This window comes from Coenobita brevimanus, chromosome 109 (genome assembly GCF_032717465.1).
Source record: "Coenobita brevimanus isolate Jiangsu-jjx chromosome 109, ASM3271746v2, whole genome shotgun sequence".
In the NCBI taxonomy this organism is placed as follows: Eukaryota; Metazoa; Arthropoda; class Malacostraca; order Decapoda; family Coenobitidae; genus Coenobita; species Coenobita brevimanus.
This window is the reverse complement of record NC_137062.1, coordinates 19,220,468-19,229,032: the sequence shown is the minus strand read 5'-3', so window position 1 is coordinate 19,229,032 and position 8,565 is coordinate 19,220,468. Positions and strand designations below refer to the sequence as shown.

General features: G+C 41.1%; 1 pseudogene; it reads right to left on the bottom strand.

Moving 5' to 3' along the window:
* Positions 1–7,912: 7,912 nt before the first annotated feature.
* On the bottom strand, positions 7,913–8,029 carry LOC145417212 (5S ribosomal RNA; annotated as a pseudogene).
* Positions 8,030–8,565: the final 536 nt, after the last annotated feature.

The following is an 8,565-nucleotide window of genomic DNA, read 5'->3' as shown; positions in this document are numbered from 1 at the left end:
CACACACACACACACACACACACACACACAGAGGCAGGCAAAAACATTATCACTCCTCGTTGTAAAGTCTATCTATCTATCTATCTATAGCCCGACGCCCTAATCCCGCAAAGGGTGGCCGCAGACAAAACGCCTCCAAGTCACTCTGTCACCCACCATTTGACTCCCCTCCCCCCAACTCACCCCCCCCTCCCTCGATAATAATTGCCTCATCAGTTACATAAACTTTTACATTACTCTTATAACTTGTGTGTCTTAAACAAAGCATTTTTCATTTAATTATTCAAACAGAATTATTCTCATTGACTGAAAATCTTACTTTTCTCACAAGGCAATTCACTCTCTTTATCTCGCAACTTCTTAGTGTGTTCCATCATTATTGATTGTTTATGGGTTCTGTCATTATACATTTTATGTTCTGTTTTGCTTTGTATTTGTCATCATCATCATCATTGCCAGACGCCATGTATCCCAAACGGGGTGGCCAAGGGCTTAGAGTTAATTGTTTTACAGGGAGGGTCACTAATCCTCCACCAACCCTACTTGACACGTAGGGAGAACGTTATGCCAACAGCATCTGGTGTTATTTGTCTTTGTTAAAGAAAGAGTATAAATAACGCGTGCTGCTTTAATGAGCACTATATTAGTTGCAATGCTGCCTAAGTTATAATGCTTTGTGTCCCCCGTGCGTTTTATTTTCACTAACATGCCACTCACATGTGACCATTAATGCCGAGCGTAGGATGTTCTGTGTTAACCTGAATGTGTTCACTGTTCTTGTGGTAGGTTACCAACAACCTTGCTCGTTCTCAAGAAGAACTGACTACACTATATACTAAACCAAACTTGAAAACATTTTGCCAATTTTTACAATGATTTGCAACATTCGCAAATCTTAACTCCTGAAGGGATTCCTTATGATAAATATAATGGAGAGTGCTATTTCATTGTAGTAGTAGTAGTAGTAGTCGTAGTCGTAGTAGTAGTAGTAGTAGTAGTAGTAGTAGTAGTAGTAGTCGTAGTCGTAGTAGTAGTAGTAGTAGTAGTAGTAGTAGTAGTAGTAGTAATAATAATAATAATAATAATAATAATAAAAACTATTAAATTGTTGTAGGACAGTTTTGATAACTCTCCATTATTTTAATCCCTCAAAACATTTGTAAGGACTTTCAGGTTGTGTCAGTTGAAGCAAAAATGTCAAATCTATGAATCAGTCAAAATGAACTCTTCCTTATGTAAAATACTACAATATACCGTATTTAACCTACTGTATATAGCAGCGTTTCTCAACCGGGGTTCCCGGGAACCCTAGGGTTCTGCAAGAGGTCGCTAGGGGTTCCGAGAGAAATAGTGATAAATAAGCTAATCATATGTAAATGCATTTTTGAGTCATTTCTGTGTTTAATTTCATATTCGTAATTTTACTATACACGTACGGCATATTCTTGGAAAATTCTTGGGTATTATCTTAAAGTCTTAACCTGTTATATCATTTAAATCATTCATTCATTGGCAGACGCCATGTATCCCAGACGGGGTGGCCAAGGGCTTAGAGTTAATTGTTTTACAGGGAGGGGCACTAATCCTCCACCAACCCCACTTGACACGTAGGGATGCCAACAACATCTGGTGTTCCCAGGCGGTCACCCATCCAAGTACAAACCAGACCCAACGTTGCTTATCATTTAAAAGTATAATAATTATAGAGAGTATTCTTAGCTACGTCTTTACGACGACAGCGTGAAATCACCTTAAGTCGTCAGTATACAGGAGCTATACGTGACGGATTCGTGTATCAAGTGACTCACTCGAGTACAGGACACATGCACGGTCTCCATCAGTCCCGTATGTACAGCTGCCAGCACTCCCGCGTGTTACAGGGGTACGAGTGTTAGAAGAGATGTGGCACCACTGTGATTTTTTATTTCGAAACAATCCACGTGAGTGAAGCCGAGTAACCTCGATGTAGTTACGTTAAGGAAAGATGTTTGATATATGTAAGCTCCATTTCGCAAGGTTGACATTTCAACCCCAATTATTGGTATCATTTACACTGTTCTACCTAAGGATAATAATCGCCCTTATATGACGTATTATGACTGTCCACAATTTTGAGGTGAACTGACGTGTAAAGGAGGGTGGGAGGGGAGGGAGGGAGTTCCTCAACCCCACCTTGGGTAAGAGGGAGGATCCCCCACTTGGAGTCAGAGAGAGAGAGGGGGGGGGAGGGTGCTGCAAGGACGGTGAGACGAGACCATATCTGCTTCACCTTCCTCGATTCGGAAACTCAGCAATACTGAACAATCGTAAAATAATGAGTAACTTTGTCAAGTAGGTTTATGTGAGGAATAAATCATATAAATCATGATAAAAAGAGAAAACTATATGTTTCAGTTTATGTATTAAGGAAATATGACGCTGTATAATCATAAACTGTGGGTGAAACCATGCCCATGACTTGAGAAGACACTGATCCAGACTGAGGCTTGTGGATGGCAGCCTTCAGAGATCAAGGTCAACCCACTCTAATGGTGTTAATCTTATCTTTATAATGATTGTAACAACTTAGGCTAAAAGACTAAATAACCTGGTGATCCTTGCATTAACACCTACACTGAGACAAAAAAATTATAATGGAGTTAAATTGCATAATAACTAATGAAGGATTTTCGTACACCAAATGAATGTGGTATATATATATATATATATATATATATATATATATATATATATATATATATATATATATATATATATATATATATATATATATCTGGAGAAGCCGTTTGAGTATCCACTGCAGGACCGGCCTATCCCGACCGAAGTGGGGACGATACAGCCAATGTATCTCTACCAAGTGGCTTAGGCTGTCTGGTAGAGATTGTATGTAGGGTGAGAGGTGCTTGTAAGTGTAATTGTAGTGTTGGAGTGGCTTTGGATGTGTGTGTAGTCTGTGAACCAAGTGTAATCGGCCCGCGCAAGCCGACTGGGTGCAAGCATACTTTACAGTAAGCGACACTGGTTCAGCTACAGCACCCCTTGTGTCCGCCAATGCAGTACGTGGCCGGGTGAACACTCCCAAAGTTTATTACCCTGGCGGGGCGCGAACCCTGGCCCACCCGTGTACGAAGCGCATACTCTACCACTGATATATATATATATATATATATATATATATATATATATATATATATATATATATATATATATATATATATATATATATGGAACCTCGCACCCCGCCATGATAAACTTTTGGAGCGTTCTTCTGGCCACGTACTGCATGGCGGACATAAAGGGTGCTGTGGTTGAACCAGTGTCGAATACTATAAAGTATGCTTGCACCCTGTCGGCTTGCGCGGGCCGATTACACTTGGTTCACAGACTACACACACATCCAAAGCCACTCCAACACTGCAGTTACACTTACAAGCACTTCTCACCCTCCATACAATCTCTGCCAGACAGCCTACTGTAATCTACTTGGTAGAGATACATTGGCTGTATCGTCCCCACTTCGGTCGGGATAGGCCGGTTCTGCAGTGGACACTCAAACGGCTGATGAGATGATGTATATATATATATATATAAAATGTGTGTGTGTGTGTGTGTGTGTGTGTGAGAGAGAGAGAGAGAGAGAGAGAGAGAGAGAGAGAGAGAGATTCACTCTTTGCCTGTAACATTACTTGCCGAAAACTGATAGTGTGATTCAACTTATTAAGATTGTTTAAGCTAAACTTTCGAACCATGTTCCCACCACCATCACCACCACCACTTCTCACTCTTTGACAAGCTTGGTTTCTGGCATTCTATAAGGCAAGAGTGGATATAGCTTCCTCACCGGCGAGATGAAGAGACCTGGGTTAAGTCATGATTGGCTGCTATACCCTCTTCTTAAGTGTGATTGGGTTCAGAACTAACAAAACGAATATGATTTGTTTCTATACCCAGTTACTGTGCGGTCAGGAAGTTTTTTTTTTTTTTTTCTTACGTGTCCGGCTCTGGGGAAAGGCCTCAGGGCCTATTTCTCGGCAGCAGTGACCTATCCCAATGCCCAGTAGTACTCCAACACCTCAACATGTCACCACTTCGGCGCTAACACCCACCATCCATATTGAATACATGCTAGGGCTGTCTCCTACAGGACTGGTGCACTGGTATTAGCGGGGTATTTTTACATGTCGGCGAGTTATCTGGTAGATCAGGAAAGCCTGCTTTTTAACCACATTCATTTGGTGTACCAAAATCCTTCATTAGTTATTATGCAATTTAACTCCATTATCAATTTTTGTCTCAGTGTAGGTGTTAATGCAAGGATCACCAGGTTATTTAGTCTTTTAGCCTAAGTTGTTACAATCATTATAAAGATAAGATTAACACCATTAGAGTGGGTTGACCTTGATCTCTGAAGGCTGCCATCCACAAGCCTCAGTCTGGATCAGTGTCTTCTCAAGTCATGGGCATGCTTTCACCCACAGTTTATGATTATACAGCGTCATATTTCCTTAATACATAAACGGAAACATATAGTTTTCTCTTTTTATCATGATTTATATGATTTATTCCTCACATAAACCTACTTGACAAAGTTACTCATTATTTTACGATTGTTCAGTATTGCTGAGTTTCCGAATCGAGGAAGGTGAAGCAGATATGGTCTCGTCTCACCGTGCTTGCAGCACCCTCCCCCCCCCCTCTCTCTCTCTCTGACTCCATGTGGGGGATCCTCCCTCTTACCCCAGGTGGGGTTGGGGAACTCCCACCCTCCTTTACACGTCAGTTCACCTCAAAATTGTGGACAGTCATAATACGTCATATAAGGGCGATTATTATCCTAAGGTAGAACAGTGTAAATGATACCAATAATTGGGGTTGAAATGTCAACCTTGCGAAATGGAGCTTACATACAACAAACATCTTTCCTTAACGTAACTACATCGAGGTTACTCGGCTTCACTCACGTGGATTGTTTCGAAATAAAAAATCACAGTGGTGCCACATCTCTTCTAACACTCGTACCCCTGTAACACGCGGGAGTGCTGGCAGCTACCTGGCGTGCTGGTATATACAGTCCCTCATTCACGAACGTTATTTAGTAAATGTTACCCATCATTTAGCGATTTTATAATAATTATAACAGTTTAAGTATGTTTATGATTTTTTTGTTTATGAGAAGTTTGTGCGTGTATGTTCTCTCTCTCTCTCTCTCTCTCTCTCTCTCTCTCAAAGTTAGCTCTTCCGTTTGCCTTACTCTGCTTCAGTTTTGTTTGTTTAAGTTTTATTTATCAAGAAAGTTGGGATGATGGTGATGAAGATAACCGGCTCATTTCTAATGGGTCTGGGTTTTAAATTTTATCTGTGTGAATAATTTCATGGCAGTTAAATTAACGCATTTTGTTTGTTTACCACTGAAGTAAAACTACCACAAATTTTGTGGGAATAATTTCCATTAGCGTTTGTTAAACCTTTGTCTGACAATTACATTTGTGGCCGTGGAATCTGGCTTTTATTTTAGACAATGCTGTTGTTTGAAAATTATAATGTTTAATACGTATTCTCTTATAATATATTTGTCTTTAATGTCTGTCCGTGCTGCCATTCTTTCGGAACGGGGCTATAATTACCATCTGGTTATGGTACAACCTGCAATTCCATATTACCTCCTTCGGTTCACTGGGTCCCTGGGCCAGGCTACTGTATTCCACAACACTTGTGACACTGAGTCATGTTCTCTTGGACTGAGGAGGCTCCCTATCATTTTTTAAAGACTACGTGCTAATATTCTTCTCTGTGACATATATGGAATTTACAGCATTAATAGAAAGATACAAAAGGACTACGAAAAAGTATGCAAGCGAGATAAGCAAAATATATCGCTAACCGAGGTGTTTGGGAGCCTCCTTAGATCACGAGAAGACACTGACACAAAAGATGCTCAGATTCATCATTAAATCCATAGTTTTAGTTAACATATATCAAATTATTGAACTGAAGATTTGGCAAAATAGCTCCCTGGAAGTACTTCCCTTGATACAAATGCGGTAGTTACAGTCATATTATTCGCGTTACAAGCTTTACGAATTTCGTTGCATCACCATCATGTTTTTTTCCGAAGCCTCATTATCAACATAACATAAAAATCACAACCACCACCACCCATACCACCACAGTCAGTATCATCATCATCATCATCACAACTATCTTCTCCAAGTATAATTTTCAACATGGCATAAACACCATCACCACCACCAACATCGTCATCTTTATAACCTTGTCTCCCACAATTATATAGGATAAGAGGAAGTCAGAAATAAGAGCATGAATAATGGCTATATCTTAAAATGGATAGAATCCTGGTTGAAAGGACGAAAGCAGAGTAGTCTGACAAATCTAAACGTAGGGTTTTGGTGGAGTGACCCCCTCCCTGCACTGGTGCCATGTTTCCTAACCCTACGATGTATAACGCCTGTGGTTTGTGTAGTAGGAATGATACATAAACATAACTCATACTAATATAACTGTAATGAAAGTGTTGACATGTATCAAGGAAGAATAAAACTATTCTGCATACTATATTATACGATAATAGAGAAACGTGGCATAAAAATTTGGCAGTGTTGCTCTAAAAATATTCTAATTATTATTTACTTCCCCAACACTTCTAACATTGCTAATTAATTTAGCAAGTATAATTGCAAGAAAATTTGAAGGGATAAAAGTGGGAAGAGGCGATCCTTTCATAATTAAAATAAATATATCAAACAGCTCTGGGGTGGCAGCACTCACGCGACACGTGAGAGAGAGAGAGAGAGAAATAATAATAATAATAATAATAATAAAACTTTATTTCCACTAAACAGTGGGTATTCTTATACATTATACAGTAGTACAGCATACAGTATGAAAGTTCTATACACAATATAATACAAGTTGATACATATTGTGGAGAATTGTGACAGAGAGGTAAATGGTTTAAAAGGTGTGGGGACACTTAGGTTAAAAATAGATCAATTAAGGGATTTAGGAACGAAGGCAGTGGGAAGGATTAAGACAGATGGGAGTTTGAGCAATAGGGTAGAATGTTTCCCAATGCACCTGGGAGGAGGAGGAGGAGAAAGAGAGAGAGAGAGAGAGAGAGAGAGAGAGAGAGAGAGAGAGAGAGTAGCAGTTACGGTACATAAGAACATAAGAAGAGAGGATAACTGCAGTAGGCCGGTTGGCCCATGCTAGGCAGCTTCTAGAAGAGTAACTGAACTACTAGAATGAGATAAGGATAGCAAAGAAGAAGGCTCTCCCCCGCCCTCCAAACCCTCCAGCCGAAGCCGGCAGGAAAAAGTCAGAAAGAACACCACGCCGTATAGAAAAACTGGCGTGGACATTTTACAGGAAAGTGTGAAAGGAGAATAGAGACTATCATAGTGTAACCTGAAAAGAATTTTTTTTTTTTTTTTTCCCGTATGCTCTCAATAAAATAGCATAGCAATTATCAACGGCTAATTATTATACAGGTGTTGATGGTGGGGGTCTATATTTATAGGAGGTGTTGGTGGTGGAGGTATAGCGGGTGTTGTTGATGGGGGTGTTGTTGGGGGTAGGGGTATAGGGGGTGTTGGTGGCAGGGGTATAGGGGGTATTAGAAAAACGGAGATCACAAGAGGGAAACAGTGTCAAGGTCATCGCTGATGGAGAGGTCAGCTCGGAAACGTGGCAACAGTGCAGGGAGGGGGTGACTCCACCAAAACCCTACGTTTAGATTTGTCAGACTTATAAATGGCAGAAGCGAGTCAGTACTTCATTTTCATTCATTCATTGCCAGACGCCATGTATCCCAGACGGGGTGGCCAAGGGCTTAGAGTTAATTGTTTTACAGGGAGGGGCACTAATCCTCCACCAACCCCACTTGACGTAAGGATGCCAACAGCATCTGGTGTTCCCAGGCGGTCACCCATCCAAGTACTAACCAGGCCCAACGTTGCTTAACTTCGCTGATCGAACGGGAAGCGGTGTACTCAACGTGGTACTTCACAGCAATAAAATAACTGCTGTCGGGCGAGGTTTGTTGTGCCTGGCGCCACTTGTTTCCAATGCTTTTCCACCCACCAGCTTTATCCTCTATAATTCCTCTCCTCCCTTTCTTCTACTCTCTCTCTCTCTCTTTTAATGTATGGATGGCCACACATGAGGCGCTGGCCAGTCCAGTAATTACCCACTGTTGACACTGCACAGAGGCGCCTGGAGTGTGTGGTGTGGGGTGAGTGTGACAGTGTATTGGGAGGTGGACAGAAGGAAGGATGGAAGTGTTTGGGAGGAAAATGAGAGAAATAAAAAAGAAGCGGTCGTAAGACAGACAGACAGAAAGACAGAGACAGAGACATAGAGGGAGAGAGCTGTGGAAACAGGAGAAAAGAGAAGCATGGAAACAGGAGAGAAAAGAAGCGTGGGGACAGGAGAGAAAAGAAGCGTGGAGACAGAAGTAGAGGCGAGAAGCGCGGAGAAAGGGGGAGAAAGAGAATTCTGGTACAGGAAGAGAGAATTGTGGAGACAGGAGAAAGGAGAAGTATGTAG